The sequence below is a fragment of the Acanthopagrus latus genome, chromosome 4 (assembly GCF_904848185.1).
Source record: "Acanthopagrus latus isolate v.2019 chromosome 4, fAcaLat1.1, whole genome shotgun sequence".
Lineage (NCBI taxonomy): Eukaryota > Metazoa > Chordata > Actinopteri > Spariformes > Sparidae > Acanthopagrus > Acanthopagrus latus.
The window spans coordinates 4,531,606-4,554,509 of record NC_051042.1 but is presented as its reverse complement, the minus strand read 5'-3'; the positions used below and the strand labels follow the sequence as shown (position 1 = coordinate 4,554,509).

The following is a 22,904-nucleotide window of genomic DNA, read 5'->3' as shown; positions in this document are numbered from 1 at the left end:
ACTCGACTACCAACCATTATCAGTGGTGGAAAACGCAGCCTGATTGAACACTTGCAGCCACGGTATAGTTTACTATTCAGGAGATACTTATTAGAGACTGCGCTACCTGAACTATACAACCGAGTGTCAACCAAGTTAGCTGAAAAGTTAAAAGGAGTTCCAGCCCTGAGCTTTACCACAGATATTTGGACTTCAGATGTCTGCCCAATGTCATACTTGCCTGTAGAGAGGAGTTTATTTAAGCCTCATGTAAAATCAACAGTAATGATAATAATAATATTAAAGCAAACTGAGCTCTGGTATCGGAATAGTATCGGTATCGGCAGATATCCAAATTCAGGTATCAGGATCAGATTAGAAGTGAAAAAATGTGGACCGGTGCATCCCTAGTATCAAGAGGGTCTTCCTGCTAACAAAGTATGTTAGCGCTGTGTTACAGAGCATGTTAGCATTGTCCTACTGACTTCAGCGTGTTGTATAGCTTCAAAGCATGGCTGTAGATGTTCAGATTGCCAATGTTCTAGCTGTTAAAATTGGATTTCAATGCGCACCTTGTGTAGCTCACAGCACGACACACAACAGCAATGTCAAATCAAGAGAGACAGAAGTTTATCTGTGCAGCTGAGCGGGATCCAGGCTGTTATTAACAGAGCAGGATAGAAGACAACACAGAAAACAACAGGCCATGTACCCAAGTTGAAATAAACGGTCTCTGTGCCTTGACAGTGTGATTGTTTATAAAGTAAGTTGATTGATGATGCTTCTGTGTTGGAAAGCTGCGTCACTAGCATTCGGAGTTACTGGCGTCTATGACTTTACCATATCAACAAACGCAGATGTGTTGTAGATGTCTTGACCAAAAATCCAATGCGATCATTTGCAAATAGCAGTGCAGACTCTCCTACTTTTAGTCAGTTTCTTCTGCTCTCTGAACACAGACTTTGTCTCTGTTAAGGTTTCAGTTACAGTTCATGCTCTGCCGTGCACTGTACCACGGTTATTTTAACAACAAGGAAAGCAGCACATTTACGAAATAGGCAGAAGTCTAATAGACTAATATATATGATATATGTTACATCATACTGATAGATCATCATATTCATGTAACATATATCAATAGTACTGGCAGTTCTACACAGTACTCCTGTCTCAAAGGCAAAACAGTGGGTGGTAAGACCTAATTTTCTTTATCCTTGTTTGTCATTTGTTATGTCTGTGTTGTGCCTTTTTCTCTGTTCACCCAATTCATGGAAGGTTAAATTGCTGTGGTCACGTCCACATGAAGCACCACTCAGTTTTTGTTAACCTTCATCTCTGGGTCTGAAGCCTGTAACATTCACTGTACGATTGTGACTAAAGTAAATTGTTTATTGGAAAATATTTCTGCTGGGAAAACCTTGAAAAATGATCGGACGCTTAAGGGCAAACTCCATGACAAATTTAAAGTACAAGTCAAGGAGACTGAACATGGAGGTCTTGTTTGATTTCGCTCTCTCTCTCCCTCTCCTCTTTCCTATTTACTGCCTTGGTTTGGTCCTCTGCCTTTGACCCATCTTGTTATCTTAGCTTTAATATTGTGATGAAGAAGAACATAGCTGTATTCATCTATTATGTACTGGACTGAAACTCCATTCTGTTAACTAGTCAAGGCAGTCAGTGGTGTTGAACGTTTATATGACTAATATTTTTATTCTTAAAAACTCAAACTTCCACTGCACATACAGGGGAAATATTTTATATTTTTGATTTCATATCCATATACCCTGAGCCAACAATCAGGAGCTCAAACAGTGTTACATACATGTCACAGAAATACTGCCATTACTTGATGCTAAGATGAGTATTAGAATCAAACTACACAAACCAATTGTGCCCTTAATCACTCCCAGCACCCACGTGTTGTTTAAATACTGCTTCATTTGGAGAATTATCTTAAATTAGTACGTCAGATAACACTCTACTCTGGGTGATTGCTGTCACGACTGTTTTCAAAACCACAGTTGCTTTCCTCTTTGACACAAAATACTTCCAGATGGATTAATCTCCCTGTCCCCGTTTCTCTCTCTCACTCTTCCTCCAGCCGTTGCCTCTTTGTCACGTTATCTACGTCTGTCTCTGTGTTTACAGCCATACAGCTGTAGTGCAGGTTGTCTTACAACAATAATAACTTGTTAAAATGCACAACATGCTTTTAAAAACAGACTAACAAATAGCGTGCTAATAAAATGCCATGGCTCGTCTAGGTACAGCTCTTTACGTTGTAGTCTTATCATAAAACATAGGGGGGGATTTCAAACAGCAGGGTGCAGTGATAATAACACGTATGAGGTTCAAATAACTGTATTAACTTCATGAAAAGAGCCATGTGTGGCGCTTTACTGAGCTAAATGGGGCACTTAATGAGCCTGGCATGAATCTGGAATTGGATGGGGATGTGGAAAGTAGGGCTGCGGTACAGTGGGGACAAAAGAGCGCCACAGTTACAACAATTCATCCTGTGGGGAACATGGGAACATTAATATCCAATAATATCCACTAGAGTGCCTTAGAGGAAAAGTTAGGAAATCACCAAAATCTTTAGGATTTGTTCTCTGGGCACCGTGGCTATTTGTTACAAATTGTTTTTCAATCGATCCAAAAGTTGTTAAGAAATGTTTTTCAAAACGTTCAACCCACAGTGACACAAGAGGAAAAGTCAGGGGATCACCAGCAATATTCGGCTTTCTTCTCTGAGGGCCATGACTGACTGTGCAAAATTTCAGGGCAGTCCATCTGATGATGGTGGTGGACCTACTGAGTGAGTGCAGACTGATGTAGCCATTTCCCTGAAGCCCAATCCCAGTCTGACTAAGAATATTACAATGCAGACTGAAACTATACTTTTTGAGCCATCTGGACATTTATAGTTCATTTTAATTTAAGCTGTGAACAGAGCAAGAACAAGAACAAGCTTATTTTGCTTTAACTTATTATTGTGAAGAAAATGGTGAGTGCACAAAGTAATGGCTGTAAAATAATGACACTGTCAATGTTTAGATTGGTTCCCTTTAAACCTCACTGTCACTGTGATCCAGTCAGACTGGCAGCCTGGCACCATTTCTATCTGCTTTCACATCTTCATGATTGACTTAAGGATTGGATTAACTCAAGTTGTGCTCTGTATTGTTGGTAGTTGCCAGTCTGAGGACAATGCAAAGCAATCTGGTTGTCTTTGTGACAGTGGCGCCAGCGATAATACCACTTGGAAATGCTACAGTTGGGGAAATTGTCTGTTTCCAATTCTTCTAGTTTTGTGGTATTAAACTGGCTGACCACTGTGCAGCCGTATGTATTCTCTTGTTTGCGCTGGCCAACACCACCTGGCTGGGTGTGATGATCCTAATGAAGATGTGTTATAAATATTCCACCAACACTGTTCAGCACCAGCGGCAGACACCAGGCAGACAGGTTTCTCAGTTGGTGTCTGGTGAGCTATTGTCTGGTGTCTCTGGACAGGACAGAAAGATGAACTGAAAATCAGTTTGAACTTTGGAAAACAACAGTATTCTTGCAGAAAGCGCATTTTTAGCGATCTGTCTGGCTGTCACACTGTGTTTGTTACTCTACAGTGTTTCATGAACTGTCTGGCAGTTTTATTGAAAAATTGTTGTTTGTAATCTGGACTGTGGATAAGCATTCATGCACAGTGACGTGCACACACAGTTCTGTATCAGAGCTCACTGCTTTACAAGTTTTCACTCCCATCTTCCAAAAGTACATTCATGTACAGTGCTGCACAATTTTATAATTTACAAGGTAAATTTTGAGGTACTTCAACAGTTCCATTTTCTGCTACTTTATACTCTACTTCATTTTGGAGGAAAATATTAAACTTTTTACTCCACTATGTTTATAAAGGAAGGTTAACTCACGATCCATTTCTCTTATAGACTAAATGATTCAATACACTCGTGTTTTGTCATGTGTTCTTCTTATTTGTGTCTCAGAGGAAAACTCCAACTTCCGTTGTCTTTGCACCATCGGTGTCAACAGTGAAACCACTTGGAAAATGCAAAGAGGGACAGGTTGTCTGTCGCCACTTTAAGTAAAAGGTCTTCTGATTGCCACTGGCCAACACAAAGTGTGTGAAAGTAAATCCATTTTCACAAAACAAAAACTGAAGCCTAAAAACAAACAAGGAAAGTGATCGCTCTGTGAATCACTTGTATGGAACACTTGAGTTGTGGTTTGGAGCTGTTGCAGACATTCAGACAGCAGGAGGGACCAGCGAGGGAGGCAGTGAGTGGAGAAACCTCCAGCCAGTCATAAGACACACGCACACACACACACACACACACACACACACACACACGCACACGCACACGCACACGCACGCACACACACACACACACACACACACACACACACACACACACACACACACACACACTAATCAGCTGTCCTTCACTTGTATTGGAAATGGTAATTAGTGAAAATAATATTCAGACGACAAGGACTCGTGATCAGAATTAATCTGCCTCAAGTGAAAGACCAAATAAGATTCCTTATGGGGCAGAGCTCGTTTTGGATTCATCTGAAGCCCTCCTTAATCCTCTCATAGCTACTGGCTTTAGTGGAGCCATAACCATAACACTGAGTCACTCAACTGTTCATTAGCCTCTGAGAGGAATGTCTGTGTCATGTGTTATGACAGAAGATAACGAGAGCCAGTATTTTGTGTTTTATTTTCATAACCCTCATTACTAAAGGATGACAAGTTCATGGATCCGGACTGCTTGTACACAGAGATGCACGCACAGCTGGGAGTTGCATGGTTTTCATGCAAGGTTTTCTCACAACACTGACCAAAATAAATATCTTTTATCAAGTTTACATCTGTTGCTTTCAACACTGAGTCTAATCTCATCGGTATCTTCATGTTTATTTGCATCCACAAGTGAGTCATCCATCATGTTTGTTTGTCTATGCAGACCATCTATGCAGATGTCACAAGTGAATCAGCGTGTGTGTCTGTGTGTGTGCGCACGCAGAGGCTTGTCTACGTCTGCGTGATGTATCCATGTGGTTTTTATTTTTGACAAGTAAAGCACCGTTGTCTGTGGCTTTCAGATAACAGCACCTCTCCATCTCTGTGGTGCCTCCCTCTCTGTCTCATTGTAAGGATGGATGTCTTTTTAATGGTGAGGGTGGGAGAAGCAGATCAGAGCTGGAGAACAGGAGCTGATGTTGGAGGGAGAACAGACACGTTAACCCCTTTGAATTCCTGATAGCAGCTAACTTGCCAGGACGTTTCTCTGTCTGCCTGACGTGATTGGCCTCAAGCTTTCTTTGAGATTATGTAGGTGATGATCTATTAGGGCTGGCTGATATGACCTTAAAATTAGAGCCAGACTGATACAGTGTATCTTTTAGCTGATATTATCAACCTGTCACAGGTTTATTGCATATGTTGGGCCAATATTGAACCATGTTTTTTTAATAAAGAGGTTATAGTGCACAAAAAGATGCTTGGCTTAATTTGATTTGTTGTTTCAGTGCGATTATGTCATTTGTCACATGGACAACAAGGCAATTTCATCAACATTTTTATCGATGTCTGAAACGTAACATGAAACCAATAGGACAGGAGTATAATATCACAGAATTCAAGCACCGTGACAACAACACAACAAATGTGTTGGTGTTTCTTCTACTTTGGATAAGGCAGTTTAGATGCTACAACGGTGTATTGCCTACTACTTATTGATGACACTTTTATATATGTTTTCATGTAGGATACTAATGGACTGATATTCCATCCCTTCTCCTATAAAGCATTTTTGTTTGAGTGAAGTACAACAATTCCAAATATCAGACCCTGTATCTGTATTGGTGCAAATGTGAATGAAGTCTGACTCTGCCAACATATCAATATCAGAGTTTTTCACTCTCTTAATACTGGTATCAGCATCTGCCCACAAAATCGAGTATTGGTCGGGTTCCACTTAAAATAGTATATTGACATTTTAAGCCTATGTTGTGGCACACAGTATACTGTACGGTGACCATTTAAAATCTTATCAAAAGCACTTCATAAATACTAAAACTGGGCAAAGCCAAATAGTCAGTATCACAATGTTTTCAACCAAATACATCTAATCCATCCATCTTTTTATCTCCTGACCTTCATCTTTCCCTGCTAACGTCACTGTCTGAGCAGTATTTTTGCAAGGTCACAGGTCAGACTGTCTAAGTGTTTCATTAAAGTCCTGCATCACCTGGGAAGCCAAGACTTACTGTGAAGGCAGGAGAGTTTAGTAGTGAGACAGAGATGGATGAACAGGGGCTGTTCGTGTGGAGAGCAGGTGTTGTCTGGGGGAAAGAGCCTGGTGCGTGTTGTGTATATGTATGTGTTTGGGTGTGTGTGTCCAACAGAGACCCATTTGGGGCAACATGCATGCGAGAGGCCAGGCCACAGGCCAGAGGAAAAAAAAATTGTGATCAGCTCTGACCTGAACTGGCCCAGTTTATAACTAAAGGTGTGTGCTGCTGTCGTCCTCTTGAACAAAACAAACTAAACCTACCAGGGCGCCATGTGTTTCTGTTTACCTGTGACATCTGTTGTTGGGGAATTAGTCATAAAAAACACTTTAAGATTTACTTAACTGCCATTCTGCGTAGCATCAAGGCACGCACAGTGAAAACTGTTGATATTTCTGAGCAAAATATTAAAAGATAGATTAATACGGATGAACTGTGCAATTAATAGTTATCCATGCATCATGTTTAGATGATCTAAAATTGAAAAGTAAAATTTTAAAATAATCTGTTGCTGTTGCTGCTTGATGCATCTTTTTCACTGTTTTTATTCGGCCTACTTAAAGTTGAAATGTTGCCTGCTTTTTCAATTGTGGATAAATTAATGAATGAAAAAGCTGTTTATTTATTTGACTGTAGTTTATATAAAGTGGCTGCATGGAGACGCCTATTACTCATTACATTTTGAATCATATGTCTGACTTTTCATACCCAAACCACATCCATGTGACAGAAGTAGCCCCTCGTTTTAAGCACATTCTCATTATTTTGTCTTGTCTTTAGTCTGTCCTTGTGGGAAATTCCCCTGTTCTGTGTCTTGTGTCTCTAAGGTTTGCCTTTATGCAAATGTATTTGTATTTGTGCTGTGCGCAAGAGTGCAAAAAGTTGTCCAAATGATGAAAAGCATTTTCATAAAGATTTCATAAATATTGTCATATCGCACAGCCAAACACAGTGTAAAATACATTAATTCCAGTGTGCTGGCATTCTTTTGAACCACATTTATTGGCATTGTCAACCAGGACAGGTGCAACTCCAAAAGCTGAATATTGTGTGCATAGACTCAGGCGGTAGTTGGTGCCAGGTTCGGTTTAACCAGCCCTAATTTGAGAGCCATTAGTCAAAAACAGTAAGTGAAAGATGACTCATATGCAATGTTTCTGCAATATTTAGTAATTCAGTTATTAATTTAATTTTGCAAATGTGAATCAAATAGTATATCAAGAATCACTTGTTGAAGTTTTTGTAATACTTATTCGAGAGGGTGTCATTTCCTCAACAGGGTCCAAAATTAACTGTTCATTAACTGTTCCATCCTCGACTGATGTCTGATAAAGTGAAAAAAACTTCAAATAACTATAGAACTGCAAATGCCACAATGTTATTATGAGCTGCAGCAAATGCTACATGAAATTCTTCTCTGTGGCACCCTGTTGTACCAACAGAGAACAAGGAGGGCCAATCCAGGGATTGTGATACTATTACTTACTGTCATACATTGCATGCAAAAACCAAAACCTGGTCAGTCAACTTATGTGATGTAGCGATAAAATGGTATCTATTCACCGTATTTATGAATTTACTATCAGATACACTGTCTTATTCTACATACAGTAGTTGTTAATTGAGGATGATACTGGTCAAAACATTTTTGAACCTTGCATGACTGAATCAGCCTGAATCCCCTCTCTGGATGCCATGCTTTTTCCATTAACCAAAGAGGACATGGTTCCTCAATTTGAGACGATGACATGCTGAAGGGAAGAAAACATTGAATAAACAGTCCTGGCCGAATGGAGGGATAGCATGAGTTTACAGATTAGTCCTTCCCACAGGGTGGAGGGGCCTATTTCACAATGTGCTTTCACTCAGCCCCTATCTTGAGTTGCGTGAGAGATTTCCATATCTCACACACTCTTGTAAATCACAATTGAACAGTAGTAACTCAGAGAATGAACTCCAAACACGTCTGCTTTCAATTTGGGCCCAGGGGTCCTGCCAAGGCTGGGGCAGACTAAGAGACCACCCCTCAGCGCAGATTACTGGCCTCATCACCTCTCAGGGCGGCAGGAAGGCCTGCCCCGCTCCCGCATAGGACACACACCTCACACCTATGCAGCTGGGGTTGCGTGAGGTGGAGGATGGTGTGTGTGGTTGGGGAGGGGCGCTTCATACGGTGGAATATCTGAATCCACAGTGATACACTTTGATGGTACGCACAAGGAAAAGGAAACCCTCACATTAAAGTTAAAAAAAGAATGTAAAAATGTATCTTTTTTAAAAAAACGTTTTACCTCTTACACAAAATAATGAATAATTAACATTGTCAAAGATTTTAAAACACTAGATGGTGTGATAGTCTAGAGATTTATCTCTATAATGAGAATTGCTACAAATATATATCACTTGTCGGTTCACTGTGCGTGCTCCAAAGTCCTGGCTCTATCTGATCTTTGAAATTACACAATTCGTGAGAGCTAGTGAGAGTTATATTCTCTGCCTCCAGCCCACTTCTGGCCTTACTCAGCAATTGGACACACTAGTTCACATTAAATACTCCCCAGTTACAGACTGTGTGATCCTGTATCATGGAATGCGTGCATGAATCAGTTTCAGAGCTCATCAATATAGTTTCTCCTGTGTGACTTCGCTGTGGTCACACCACTCATCTGCACCACAGACCAGTGTAGCTCTGGGACCACAGCGGAGAAGATTACAGTGATGTTAAAACCTGCCAAGGTCAGGGAAAGCTGTCTGCTGAACACTCACTGTGGTGCTTTCCATGTTCTTGAAACAGACAGTGTGGGTTGCCATATCCCTGAAGGTGGTTTTGCAGTTGTGGTCTGACCAAACAGTGGGCTCAGTGCTCTGTCAGGGCCTCTTTGAAAAGAGCTGGATGAAGGTTTGGGAGCAGAGGAATGAACAGATGCTGTTGTGGCAGAAGGGCATTAGGATATACATATGCAGGATGTGTATACTGTATAATAGAGGACATCAACATTAACAGCAGTGAGCATCTTTGTGTTAGAGCTGTCAAATAAATTACGACTAGTTGAAAATCGTGAGAACGTTCTTTGGTCTATAAATTATCAGAAAAAAAGTGAGAGATTTCAATTAGTGTCACAAGATGACGTCCTCAGATGTCTTGTTTTGTCCACAACCCAAAGGTATTGAGTTTGGTGTCACAGAGGAGTAAAGAAACCAGGAATTATTCCCATTAAACAAGCTGGAATCTGATCATTTTTCACATTTTTTCTCAAAAAGTTACTCAAAGCAAATTGTTGATTCATTACTGCAACTCAGATCTTTATATTCAGATCCTCAGGCTGAACTGGAGCTCCCCCCAATGCAGGTGCCTGAGTGTCATCTCATTCATGATGTACAGTGTGTTATCTCCTGGGTATATGAAAGGTTGTGTAACCCACATGAATGATCAAGATGCATGTATCCCCTGGTGACAAAGAGGTTCTGGTGGTTCACATCTGACTGGAGATCTTCAGTACGTGCCATTCCTTGTCCTCATCTCTCCTCACAACCCGTTCGCCAATATAAATGTTAGCATTTTGTACCATTCTGTAAAACCACGGAAACCGAGTTCAAGCTGTACGTTTGTTTAGGCTGCATTTTCTATTTCTCTCTCGTCTTACTGCTGTGCTTATACTCTGCTTAGATTCTGGCACAAAATCCACTTGGTTATGGCTAGGAAAACATCATTTTTTGGTCACCACAAATGCAGCTGGAGAGCTCCCCAGCACAAAAATATCCAGTGGTGTCACACTTACAAATGCCGCAACCCAGACTTGAAATGCAGTCGTCCATTTGACAGCCTTGTTGTTTATAACTCCACCTGCATGGATAAAGCATGCTAAGTCACTTTATAAATGTAAATGTAATAAATGTGACAGGGCATGTTTTGAACAAATGGCAGTATGGTACATAGCCTTCTGCCATGTCAAACTTGGACATTTCTGTGGTTTACAGAAGTGTTAACATAATATTCTGGCAACTTGGCTGCGCCTCATCTCATTTTGTGTTTAATTTCAACAACTTTCCCAGACTTCTTTCACCCCGGTCCCAAATTACTCCAAATGTGTTGGTGGCAATTGAGAACTAGGGCTGTCAACAGATATTCTAAACTCAAATATATACGAATATGTAAAAAAAAAAAAAAAAAAAACAGAGATTCAATTGTGAAAATTAATATTCGTCTGTGGCAAAAAACACATCAGTGGCTGCTTTGCGAGTGGGCACATGGCATGACTGGTCAGGGACAGGTCACAGGAGTCGCACTTGCACAGCGTCACTCACTGCTGAAAGCGAGACGGGACAAAAACCGTGGCAGATGCAGATGGCAGAGAGAAAAACAAAATGGCAGAAAGTTCAGAGCCCAATTCGGCAGCAGAGAGAGTGGTTTGGACTCTAAGCAACCTAAAAAGCCCTGTTTGGAAAAATTTCGGATTTTGTTCAGTAGACGGCAAAAATGCAGGGCCTGGAGACAAAGTTGTATTCAAGCTGTGTAAGCTACAGTTAGCTTACCATTCCACCACTAGCAACATGAGGGCATATCTCGAAAATGTGCACCCAAATGAGCATGCCATGATGTCTGGAACTCCAACTAAACAGCCACATCTCGACTCATATTTTTCACCGCCCGCCACAAGAGGCGTACACGAAGAAACTTGCTTCGTTCATATGCAAGGGCATGAGGCCAATCAGTATCGTTGATGGCATGGGCTTCAGAGAGTTTTGTCAAGAATTGGAACTGAGGTACCGTATCCCAAAAATATTTATACAAGTAGTTATGTCTTAGTTTGGCCTCCTGTTGTTGACATAATGCGCAAATATAGATATTCAAATGGTTTGAACATACGTGTTTTTTTAGAGCGAATATTCAAACGTCATTTTGGAGCAATTTTGACAGCCCTGTTGAGAACAAATTAATATTTACAAAAAACAATTATGTTAATTAGGCAAATCATTGAATATATTATCTCTGTACTGTTTTACAGTGTTATGTGTCAAAAAGTATTAGCAAAATATCAGTCTTTTTTATTTGTCTGATTTTTTTTAGAATTGGGGGAAGTAATAGAGACACAAAATGACCAAATCATAATAATTATGATAATATTTCAAAACAAAACCAGTAGTAGACTGCTCTTTTAGGATCCGAGACTTAAGTGAAGACCACAAGTAGCTGTGCTGCTGTAGCATCACAGCATCTTGAACAGCAGAGCATCTGACATGTCCATATCGGAACTCTGATTAACCATCTACATTGTGAGTGACTCAAAATCTTTTTACCAAACTAAATGTTACAAAAGTGATTTGTCACTATCATTCTGCAAGATGTTTTTTTTTATTTTTTTTTTTAAACTTCTAGATGTTTCCCATGAAGAAGCTGAGATCTCACGCTCTGTCCCAGACATCATCACTTTGGCATAAATTCATAGTAAATAGCCTGGAGATTACATGCCCACCAGGACCTCACAGGCATAATGTGTCATTGATCTGATTGAGACAGTGGCTGTTTACGTAGCAAATACCAAAGCAATGAAAGATATCACAGAGGTATTATTTCATTTCAAATTTCAAAGTCGTCCAGTAGTAGCACCACACTGGAATCGTGGATAGCTAGGCGAGTTTCGGGCTTCTCCAAAACCACAACAATTGTATGACTCGAAAATATGGAGGCTGCTAGAATAAACATGGCTGTGTGGTCAGGGGGAACCACACACCAAGGCCATGTGGGACAAGAGGAGAGCTTGTTAAAGTGCCCTGAACAATGTGAGAACATCGACAATGTGTTTACTGATCCACAGACAACCTGCAACTTCATCAGAGACAGACGCTTGTAGAAGTTTCACAAGGCAGTCTGTTAACACGTTTCTTGGAGCATGCCAGAGCTCTCCCTAGAACTAATGAGTGATTCCTCCATATTTGACGGCATTACATAAAGACAGCCTGTAATAAAACAAACTCACGCTCTGCCGGCGCAGCCATTCAGGGATGGGAGTCTCACATGAAAAAGCATGACAGAATTTTCTGAGAACCTGAATAATCAGCTTACATTGGAGTTAAGTAGGAACAGAGGGTGGTGGACTCGTGTTTGCTTTCCATTTTCAGCTCTGGCACGAATTCAGGCCACCTTGAAGAATCTGAAAACCATTATCCAGGGCCGTTGGTCAAAAGTGCAGACTGTATAAGATATCACAGCGCTGTGCCCCACAGAGAGACAGAGTGATGAAGATGAAGATGGAGGGGGAGTGAGAGGAGGATGAGGAGGGGTGGTATCATGGATGAGATATCGTGCGAGAGGGGGAGAAATTGAGACTAACAGAAGTTCAACACGCCTTCCTGCACAGACATCTCAATTGCAGCCGGCTTGCCGTGTCATTCATGTGGATGTGTTTGGTTTCACAGACACAAAGGAATCCTCTCAAAGTGATGTAATTCAGAGCAGCCGTGTGTCCATCTGAAGTTACCTTCATGGTTGTCTGACACTCCACCTTTGCATGCACCAGCAGATTAGGTAAAGACAGGCCTGCAGACAGGCCCCTCTATCCCCATTGTTTCCTCCACACGCAGCCAGTGAACATGCATAAAGAGGGGTCACGCACATGAAGAAAGCATCAATCGCTCTCTCATATGGCCCTGAGCACGCTGCTGACTGATGCCTCTTAAAAGGAAGGAGTAATAAAGATAGGTGTGTGTAAATGTAGGTCTGTGAGTGTGACCTGATTTGTGGCAACTTTAATGTGTTGTAGTTGGTTTGGCATCATGAATGTGTTTGTTGACATGTGTGGGCGTGGGAAACGGGTCAGATGGTGTCACTGTGAGACTTTCAGGCAGCAGATCACTCCACTGGATTAACAGCTGTTTGATGTTACAGCATTAATCTTGAATGACAAAGTGGACGTGTAGAATACCATAGGGCAAAACTGATAGTCTACACTGCCTTATGGCACGAATGGCTTAAGATAGTATTACTTATTGGACCTGTTTCTACAAGGCCCCAGCTGGAAAAAAGGGGGCGTATTGGTAACTTAAAAGACAAGCAGACTCAAAGTATACAAAGTCAACAGTCACGCATTTCTTTATTCATGTTTTTCTTTATTTGGATGCCCATTAGCTTCCACCAAGGGGTTGCTAACCTTCTATAGTAATGATACAAATTGAAGTGAACAGAGACTTAAACAACAAAATGAAACAAGAAAGCCAAAGAACGGAAATCAAGTCTGATATAAATGAAAGGCTAAACATTTAATATGTCTTACAGTATGTCATCTTCAATCAGCATAATAAATGTTGGCAATGTATGTACCTTTCTGCAAACCACACATATGCTGACACTTTACATTTCTTTGTTTTGCAACTTTACGTTTCTTTGGGTGTGGTCTCGTGCTGGTTAGGTTTAAGCACAAACAACACTTGGTTAAGTTTATGAAGAGATAATGTTTTAGCTTAAAGTATGTTGTTTCGTCGCCAGAAACATTGCTAGAAAATGTCTGGATGTCTTGTTAAAAATATCCGGTGGTTTTGTTGAAACACAGTCTCGAACCATGGTCTCAGGCTTGGCAGCCTTCCCACTGAGCTGTCACTCCACCAGCATCCCCTCGACCACCTAACATGAAAGTCAGCTTATATACATGCCATGTGAATGTGATATGAAATATTCTAGAGGTGTTGATACATAGGACACGTAGACATTTGAACATATCAGTGGTTTGCAGAGACATAAAATGCCAACATTGCACAGCTGACCACATCTTCCATGGTTCGATCTGTCCACAGTAACAGCTACAGTAGAGAAGACAGAAATGATGGGAACTAAACACTGTACACACATTTGATGTATTACACCAAATGATCTAATTGGTTAATAGCCATCAGTGTGTCATCTTTAAACTGAAGCCTAGTTTTTTTTTTCTTAATATCTCCATTCATATGAGTGCTTTAGCACCCTTTCAGAAATAATCACCATCCAACACCTGAAAAGCCACATCCCAATGCTGATTCACCTACACTGGAAATGCTCATGCCACTGTTAACAGGAAGCAGATTGTACACTCTGGTCGGTTGCTTAGTTACAGAAAATAGGCGGCAGGGAAGGAGACAGGGAAACGGGACTGCTCCTTCAGTCTTCTTAGATAGCTTGTCATCAAAACACTGTAAGCTGTTTTGCTATTGTCTCTCTTTTCCATTGTGGTATTATCATCTGTGTTTGCTTGTTCACATTTGCCAGATATCTTCACCCTGGAAGGAGTTTTCCAAGAGCTTAGTTTTCCACAACCTAATATGCAATTTATATGTGTACAAAAGGCCAAAATGCAGAGAAAAAGCTTTGTCTTAAAAATACCTGTATGTGTGTGTCAACAGGGCCCGAGAGGCTGCATCACCAAGATACAAGAGCTGTAGGATATTCAGTCTTTCCTGTAATACAGGAAAATTCCAGGTCAGGTGTATCAGTCATCTTGTTAACAATGTCAAAGATGAAAATTAAATATCTCGGAGAGAAAATTGGATAAAACCCATGCTGTTGGGAAACTGTTTGATGATGTCACTTCCAGTCTATCATGTGGCTAACCCTTTTCTTCTTCTTTTACCATGCTAAAAAAGTTTAAGGTAACAGGGTTGCATGCAAGTTGTGGAACATGGGTTTCTTGCATAATAATACTTATTTAAAACATTATGTTTTATTAAAAACATGTTTCCCCATCTACAAGTGGCATCTTTGAACAAAACATGTTAAAGTAATGTAACATATTAAATGTCATTTTGACAGTTTTTATTGGAGTTCAATGTGGTCACCAAGGATGTGGGACAAGAGAAAGATAGCATATTAGGGGGTACTCCAGACTTATTTGGTAATTTAAAAAATATTTTCAAATTATTTTTTCTCCCAGATTAATTTGAGTTGGTATCTGGATGAGTAAAAGTTACACAACAACTGCATGATTTTGCATTTTATAAATTCATTATTTGAAATTTCATGGGTGGGATGTAAAATGTCCTCCGACTTTGGAATGGCCCAGCTGTCAGAGGTCCAACAACACTGTATTAGAAATGCATTGCCCTAAACCCATCCCTGGTCCTGAATTTCAGCTGTCAAAAAGTCACTCTAGTGAGCTCTACTGAGCTCTACTGAGAGCAGGCTGTTTCTGTGCCTGCACCTTTAAATGCTAATAAGCTCCGTCTGTCAACTTCTGCTTTGCCTGCTACATGCCCCTCTCAGTAAGAGGATGCCTCTTACGCTATTGGTAGCATGCGCTAATGTTATGGTGGAAGTATGCTATGGCTCGCCGAGATGCTGTCATTCACCCGAACGAGTGTGACCCAGAATCGGACCCAGAAGGAGAGGCTCCTGAAGAAATTCAGACTCTGCGGCTGCAGCAGGACGTTTCAGAATGGTTAGTGTGTCTGAATAATGTTAGTTTGTTCATATGTGTTGTTACACTTATTACCATGTAGCTAATGGCTAACAGCTGGAACATGTTTTCCAGACTTTTTACTGCAACCAAGCTCTATTATAATATTATTAACGTTAAACTTGCTTCAAACACCATTGCATAGTGGACCGAAGCAAAGCTAACTAGTAGTAGCCAATTTCCAGCTGACTTCACCATACTCATAGGCAACTGTAAATACTATCAAAACGTGGCAACACTTACCTGTGGCTCAGGTGCAGTTGCTGGTATGGTCGGGACTGATCCTTTTACGAGGGTCAGTGCCGAGGCAAAGCTAGCTTTGTACTAACCCTCGTTACTGAAGCAGTACGATGTGAAGTGGTTAGCACACACATACAAACTAACAGGAAGTGTAGCCGGCACGTTGTCGCTAAAAATAAACTGCAATCTTACCGCTGGACACACCGAACTTCACCTCGGGGATGAACGCCCCCCCCGGATATCTCCTATCATCGCGCAGAGGAGGCCGGCTTATGGAAATGACTCTTTTCGTTAACGAAAGGAGCTGAATCTGAACAGCCTGTAGGAGCGCCGTTTTACCAGTGGGTGGGCTGCAGAGACCATGCACGACTTGTTTGCTTTCCTCATTCTGGGAGTTGGCAGGCTCATAGAGGACCAGCTTATATATGTAGAGACCAGAGAAAACGTGTTTTTCATAATACAGGACCTTTAAGACAAGAGTCGTATGCTGTTCAAAGAGTAAATCATCCTGTTCAATACCGGGGAGTTTAGTGTTGTCTGTTTGGGTTAGCTTTAATAATGGATTATTGCTGAATGTTTCCAATTTCAATTGATTATATTCCCTGGAAATCTGCTGCTACACACGAATATTGTCCAAGTATTCCCCCGAGGATGAGGAAATGAGCCCAGGTTGATTTTATAAGAGGCAAATTATCCCTCTTTAATGATAGGAGAGCGGGGCGATATCTTTTAAATATTAGATCATTAAATGAGATCATCGAAAAGTAATCATCCCTTGACAGCAATCATGACAGATCCACAGCAGTCTACCTCCGACTCTCACGCTAACACACTGATGTCATTTAAAGCCTCCTCTTCAAAACAGATTGTTGTTTACAGACACTTACACAGTAATGGACTTTCATCACGTTAGGCAGAATTAGTGGAAAAAAAACAGGTGTAAAAATAATGGAACAAATCTGGTGATGTCCCTTGATCAATGCCATAAATAAGAACCATCACATGGTGATTCACAAGTGATCACTCCCTCCCATAAGAAGCAAGTGCAGAGCAGCCTCTGATATGTTTTCATTCTTTTTATTTTTTCCTCATAGTCTGACCACCTGCAACTTGCATATGTCATGCTAGTGCCAGTTAAGACATAAAGTAAATGAAAGCCAGACCTGTGCTTTGGGGTCTAGAAGGAGTTGTAAGGGGGACGTATAATGGGAAAGCAGCACACTCCCTCTGCACTGTACACAACAGTCATTAGGCAACCCATCTGCTGAATGCTTGCATGCTAAGCTGTAATTTTCAGGCTTTCTTGTGTGTGTGTGTGTGTGTGTGTGTGTGTGTGTGTGTGTGTGTGTGTGTGCGAGAGGCTGGTGGTGGCGGGCTGAGAGTAGAAGAGAGATTCTTGTGCGTGAGTATCCATTGTGTGTGTGGGTTTGTGCGTGCGTGCTATTATCTGGATGTCATCATAACCACAAAATCAGGGCCTGATAGTATCTCCCCCTCCCCCTGCTCCTATCCCCAGCCAGAGTCACGAGAGCCGAGGGTCCCCTTTGGCCACACACACCCACGTGCACACACACACACACACACAACACACACACTGACACATAGACACTGCACCATGCTCCCACATTTTGTAGGTAAACATCTCCAGATTGGATGGAATTCCCGCCTCTGTGGGAAATGTGCCCAGAACCATTTGTAAACCCTCTTCTCCGCCGCCTCTTAACTCTTTACAGATTGTAAAAATTCCTATAGTAGGTTCTCAACCCTTTTTTTGTGGGTCGTGACAGTCCAAGACCCAAAAAAAAAAAAAAAAATACAATCACGCAAAACAGCACTATATATTTATCTTTCTCAGGCTGAGCCCTCACAGGTTTGGTTGTGTGTATTCATTTGAGAGCGTACGCATACGCTACACACTATAGCCTGTTGCTTCTGTGTAAATATGTGGTCAGCAGACTTCAACATAACATAGACAGTTTACATGTAGACAACACTGTGAATGATATAGATTTACTGTATTGTGTTGCATGTTACGCATTAAGCCCCTGAGTTTCCTCCAGGGGGAAAGTGTTCGCCTGGTTCCCCTTTACAAGCACCAGAGTCTACAATCGCAGGGAAGCGTTGGCAGTCAGCCAGCCTCCGCTCCGGTCATGGCTAAACCTGAGCCATATGCCTCATCTAAATCAATAATAGATTGTGATATGTGTAATAACATTTGTTTTATCATACTTAGCACGAATATTGTTCCCATAAATATAAAATATTGTGGCAACTGAGCTTGAGTTGCTGAAATGTCTGCACGCAAAGTTTCGTTCAATGCACTGCTGGACCTAGTTTCTTAAACATAGGCTTGGGAAGTAACAGAGCACATGTAATGGGATTACATAGTTAGGATACAAAAGAGGTAACTGTATTGTGGTAAAGTTACATTTCTGTAATAACCTGGGAGGGTTACTTTAAAAATGTATGCAGCCTGCCGAAACACTAGCCTCTCCTCATAACTTGGTCCCAGTCTCGGCTCCAGCTTGTGCCTTTCTCGCTTTTCAACAATGTGTCACAGCTTCAACAGGACTCACCTGAGTCGCTGACACACATGGAGCCGCAGAAGAAGAGAAAAAAAAAATCCTAAATGCGACATTAAAACATCATCAGGTAAAAAAGAAGAGGAACATTTATAAATCCCTTTAAAGAGAAAGGGAATCAAACCCCTGACCTTCTGCCACAGTGGATAAAAAAAAAACCTGCTGAATTATTACGGTATAATGAAGAGAGAATTATTTAGCATATTAAAGCAGAAATAGACACCATTTGTTTCCTGCCTCCTAGTGTTTTCCTGTGGTAGTACTGTTGATGTTGCAATCTGGCAGGTTTTGTTACTAAATTTATCAGAAAGAATAAAATGAAATTCCAATCTATAGGCCGATGGTGTCCTTTTTCAACAGCCATTACACTGCTCAATCAGTTTTTACCTCATATGATAAAGATAAAGCAAAAAAATAAAGTTGTCTATTGACAGTTTAAATAATCATAACGTGTGGTAAAAAAAAAAAAAGTACACACAAACAAGCTGGAAAATATCAATATCAGTTCAAACTGATCAAACTTCTTGCCTGATGTTGCCAGCCACACTGTCATCTGGGCTAGTTTTTTTATGCATGCACTATTGACACAGAGGGGAACAAATGTGGTTTTGATAGGGTTTAATTCAGTTTACAGTCATCTGTGATGATTGGCAAATTTCTGTGAGTTCATATTTGCTTAACCCCCAGCCACAGTGTTAACAGCTATGTGTGTCACCTCTGCGGGCTGCTCCTTATCTTGTACGAACAGCGATTTCATCAAGTGTAGGAAATGGAAGATCACAGTGGATCATCCGTCTCTGGGGAGGTTGTGCAACAGGGCCAGACACAAGTTGTATCCAAACACTGATGCACCAACTAATGCACATGTGCACCACCAGATAGACACAAACACAGACACTTGCTGTCCCGAATATAAACAAGACTAAAGCCATTGAATGGCCATCAGTCCACACTATGTTAAAGATGCTTTCCTTCCACTTAAATGCCTTCTGTCTTTCCTAGAACCGTAATTTGCTGGCATTTACCATTGAGGGCACTCAGAGACAGATAACGTACATCAAAGTAATCTCTCAACAAGGAGCCTGCTTCCATGGAATGGAAAGTTGCTATTCGTGACTGACCATGGAAAATCTCACATGCCTCCCTGGTTGTAGACCACAGGTCTCAGCTCACAATACAGCCAACTCACTGGAAGAGGAATAAACAAAGTAGATCCTAATGGATGAATGTGAGGGCTTTTATTTGATCTGGGAGATTCTCAGAGACTTTAGCCTCAAACATAAGAGCCTGCTGGAGTGACAACAGGTCAGACACAGGGCTAGAGCAGCCTCTCTGCCATATTTACCATGTAAGTTCAGTCACAATATATCTGTGTTAATAAAATGTTATTGTGTGCAACTGTGAGCTTTGGTCCTAACACATCTCTGGCTCAACACATTTTGAGGTCTTCTTGTTGATCTTTTAGGGTCTTTCATTTTGTGCTTTGAACGTCCTTAGGAATGTTTGTAACATACAGGTTTGTGTACGGTATGTTTTAGAAAAATGTTTGCATCATCTGTTGCAAAGCTAATGCAGGATGAATCCAGGATAAATATTATGTCTGAAATAGCTAATCCGTACATTACAGACATGAAACTTCAGTCATTATCCATTCACCCCATGCCAATGGGGCAAGGGAAAGAGTCCCCATCTACTTCAGTTGTTTAGGGGAATGTTGTGACGTCCCAGAAATGTTTTGTGGATTACAAATCTTCATTCAAAGCTTCATTCCATCATGAAGGGAATGGGCAGATAATTGCTGTGTCTCAATTCAGGGTCTGCATCCTTCAGAGGAAGCATTTCACGGACAATTACGTCACAACGCTGCATGAAGACTGTCCCAATTTGAAGGCTCGCGTAGTGTAGATCGTCACTTTCGGAGAAATCATGACGTGAGGGTAAAACATCCGGTGAGGCAACCAGACTGTCCTAGACTGTCCCATTTAATAACGGCTGACACGGTTAACAAGGTCCCTCAGAAGGACTCACCTTCAAAGACCTCAAAGGCCGGGTCCTTTGAAGGATGCAGACCCTGAATTGAGACACAGCAAATGACTGAATTTTGATTTTTGGGTGAATCCAGACGTTCTACAGCAAACTGGGACACATTAGCTTTACGAATATTACTGCTTGTGGTAGTGTTGTTTAGTGTTATTTACAGTATTTCTCCCACTATGGGAAATAATTCATTGAAATTCAGCTCATTACAGAGAATCAAGCGCATTTTGAACTGCGCTTGAATCGGCAAAAAAGAGAAACACATCACAAACCTATGGAAACATACAATATATAACCATCAGTGCTAATGCTCAATGGGAAACCACACAGAAATGATATAAGTTACAGCTGCATCGTTTTCATTCCAAATCTTCATTGTACCAAAGAACAGACAGCTCATAGAACCTTTCTACAGACGGTGGAGTGTAAAAGTAAAGCATATAGGATTATCAATCTTTTCTTTTTCTTGTCTTTTTTTGAGGGCCCCCATTAGCACCAACGTGAGCCTCGGCTATTCTTCAGAGATGCCCTGGCCATCACATCTTGTTCTCCATATGTTGGAAAACATGTTTGTTCGGTACAGAGCCTGAACTGTGATATGAATATGAATTCATGATATGAATAGAGAATTTTTCGTGAAGATTAAAAATGTTGGGATGCTAAAATATCACACCCAATAACAATAAAAACTGAACTAAAATATCCTCCAGTCATTTAATAAAATACATATCAAGGGACATTCCCACCCTTTCAATAAACTATGAATTATAAATCACAATTTTGGAATTCCTGTTCCTTCAAACATTTCATTTCTAGAAACTATGCTATTGAACAACATTTCTCATTGTGAAGTGATTTTTACTTTGACCCAGATTCACATTTAATTTCCAACATCATCTGTCTACAAATATTTGGAGATAATAATTTTAACAGAATTTTGAATTGCTATTCAGTTGATTGATCTTCCACCACAAAGAATTCCGCTCAATTCTTTTAACCTTCCCGAGCCAGTTGTCATTGTTTCAAGTCACAGTCAGGGCAGATGGCACAATAAAGCTCTGACAGCTGCAAACCAGAAAGAAATGACAAATCATATACAGAGAGAAATTTGAGAGGAAAGAGACCCTGAAGAAGACAATAATCCAGCGATAGTAGGCATGCTGTGAGCTTCCAGAAATAGGTATGGTATTTGATCTATATTTACAGTATGTGGAGGCTAAAGACACATGCAAGCCTTTCAACAGGAGCTGAGTTATTCGCAAGCGGAGGTTTTATTGCTCCACTTCTGACAAGCACTTTCACAGCTGTGGCTCCTCTGAGCTCGGCTGTCAGCTAAGGACATAAATCACTCAGCTGACTCTGACAGGTCAGCAGCGTGACAACAGAAGGTGAGTTCATCGCTAAGCACTCACTCTGTATAAACCAGCATCCTGTCTGCCAAAGGATTTGTCACTGTCTCATGTTAATGAAAGCACGTAAAGGGTCACACATCTTCTGTCAGACTGGCACTGAATGTGGTCCTGTTGCTTTTGCATGAATGTGAAGTTGGAAGCGACCACTCCCATAGCCTCAGCCTTGGCATTTGAAATATGTAAGGGCATCTAAATATACCCTTTCTACTGGTTTGATTTTCTAAACTAAACTCACAGGGATGAGCGCAGCAGGATAGAGGGGTGAGGACATGCAGCAACAGTGGAGGGGGAGAAAGGAGAGAGTCCCATCCTGCACTCTGCATCCTGGACCTGACCTGGAAGCTGGACTCCCTTTTGTGCCACATCTGTTTAAAGAGATCGCTAAAGACAGGGAAGCTCAGAGCCGTTAGCCTGCCATCTCATTGTGGAGGCGGGATATCACGTCAGCAAGTGTAGGTTGGATCCGCTAGTGCCCTGTGCTGCAGGGAAAGCTTTGGCTGGCTGGACTTGGTGACATGTTTGCAGTTATGAAACAACAAGAAACTCTTATCAACTGCTGTTGTACTCAAACAAGTCATGTTAATGACAATTGTGTACAGAGACTTCAGAGTTTGCCATTCAGAATGTTTAAGGAATTTTGGCTGGCAGAAACCACAGACATGTCTGACTTTAGATTTCTTATTTTTTAAATGAATGTTGGATGTGGAGTCATCCATTGATGTACTACCAGGACTTTTATGAGGTTATGAAACCATCTCAATTTAAACCTCAGCCTTTATATGACCAATATTACGAAAGGGGACTATCAAAAAGAAAACTGGCTACATCTACTCAGTTTTTATGATTGTTCTTGTCACATCATGTCACATATCTGGGTTTTAAACAAAAAGTCTTGTGGCACGGCACAAAAA

The 22,904-nt window shown here is 41.0% G+C and overlaps 1 long non-coding RNA gene across 4 annotated transcripts in view; it reads left to right on the top strand.

Moving 5' to 3' along the window:
• LOC119017967 overlaps positions 1–19,953 on the top strand; it is a 42,553-nt gene extending 22,600 nt beyond the window's left edge. Inside the window, exons 5-6 of one of the 4 annotated variants that reach the window (XR_005074615.1) lie at positions 14,674–15,704; positions 19,547–19,953. This is a non-coding gene — a long non-coding RNA (uncharacterized LOC119017967). The other 3 variants (XR_005074619.1, XR_005074616.1, XR_005074618.1) reach the window with 3 other exon arrangements.
• Positions 19,954–22,904: the final 2,951 nt, after the last annotated feature.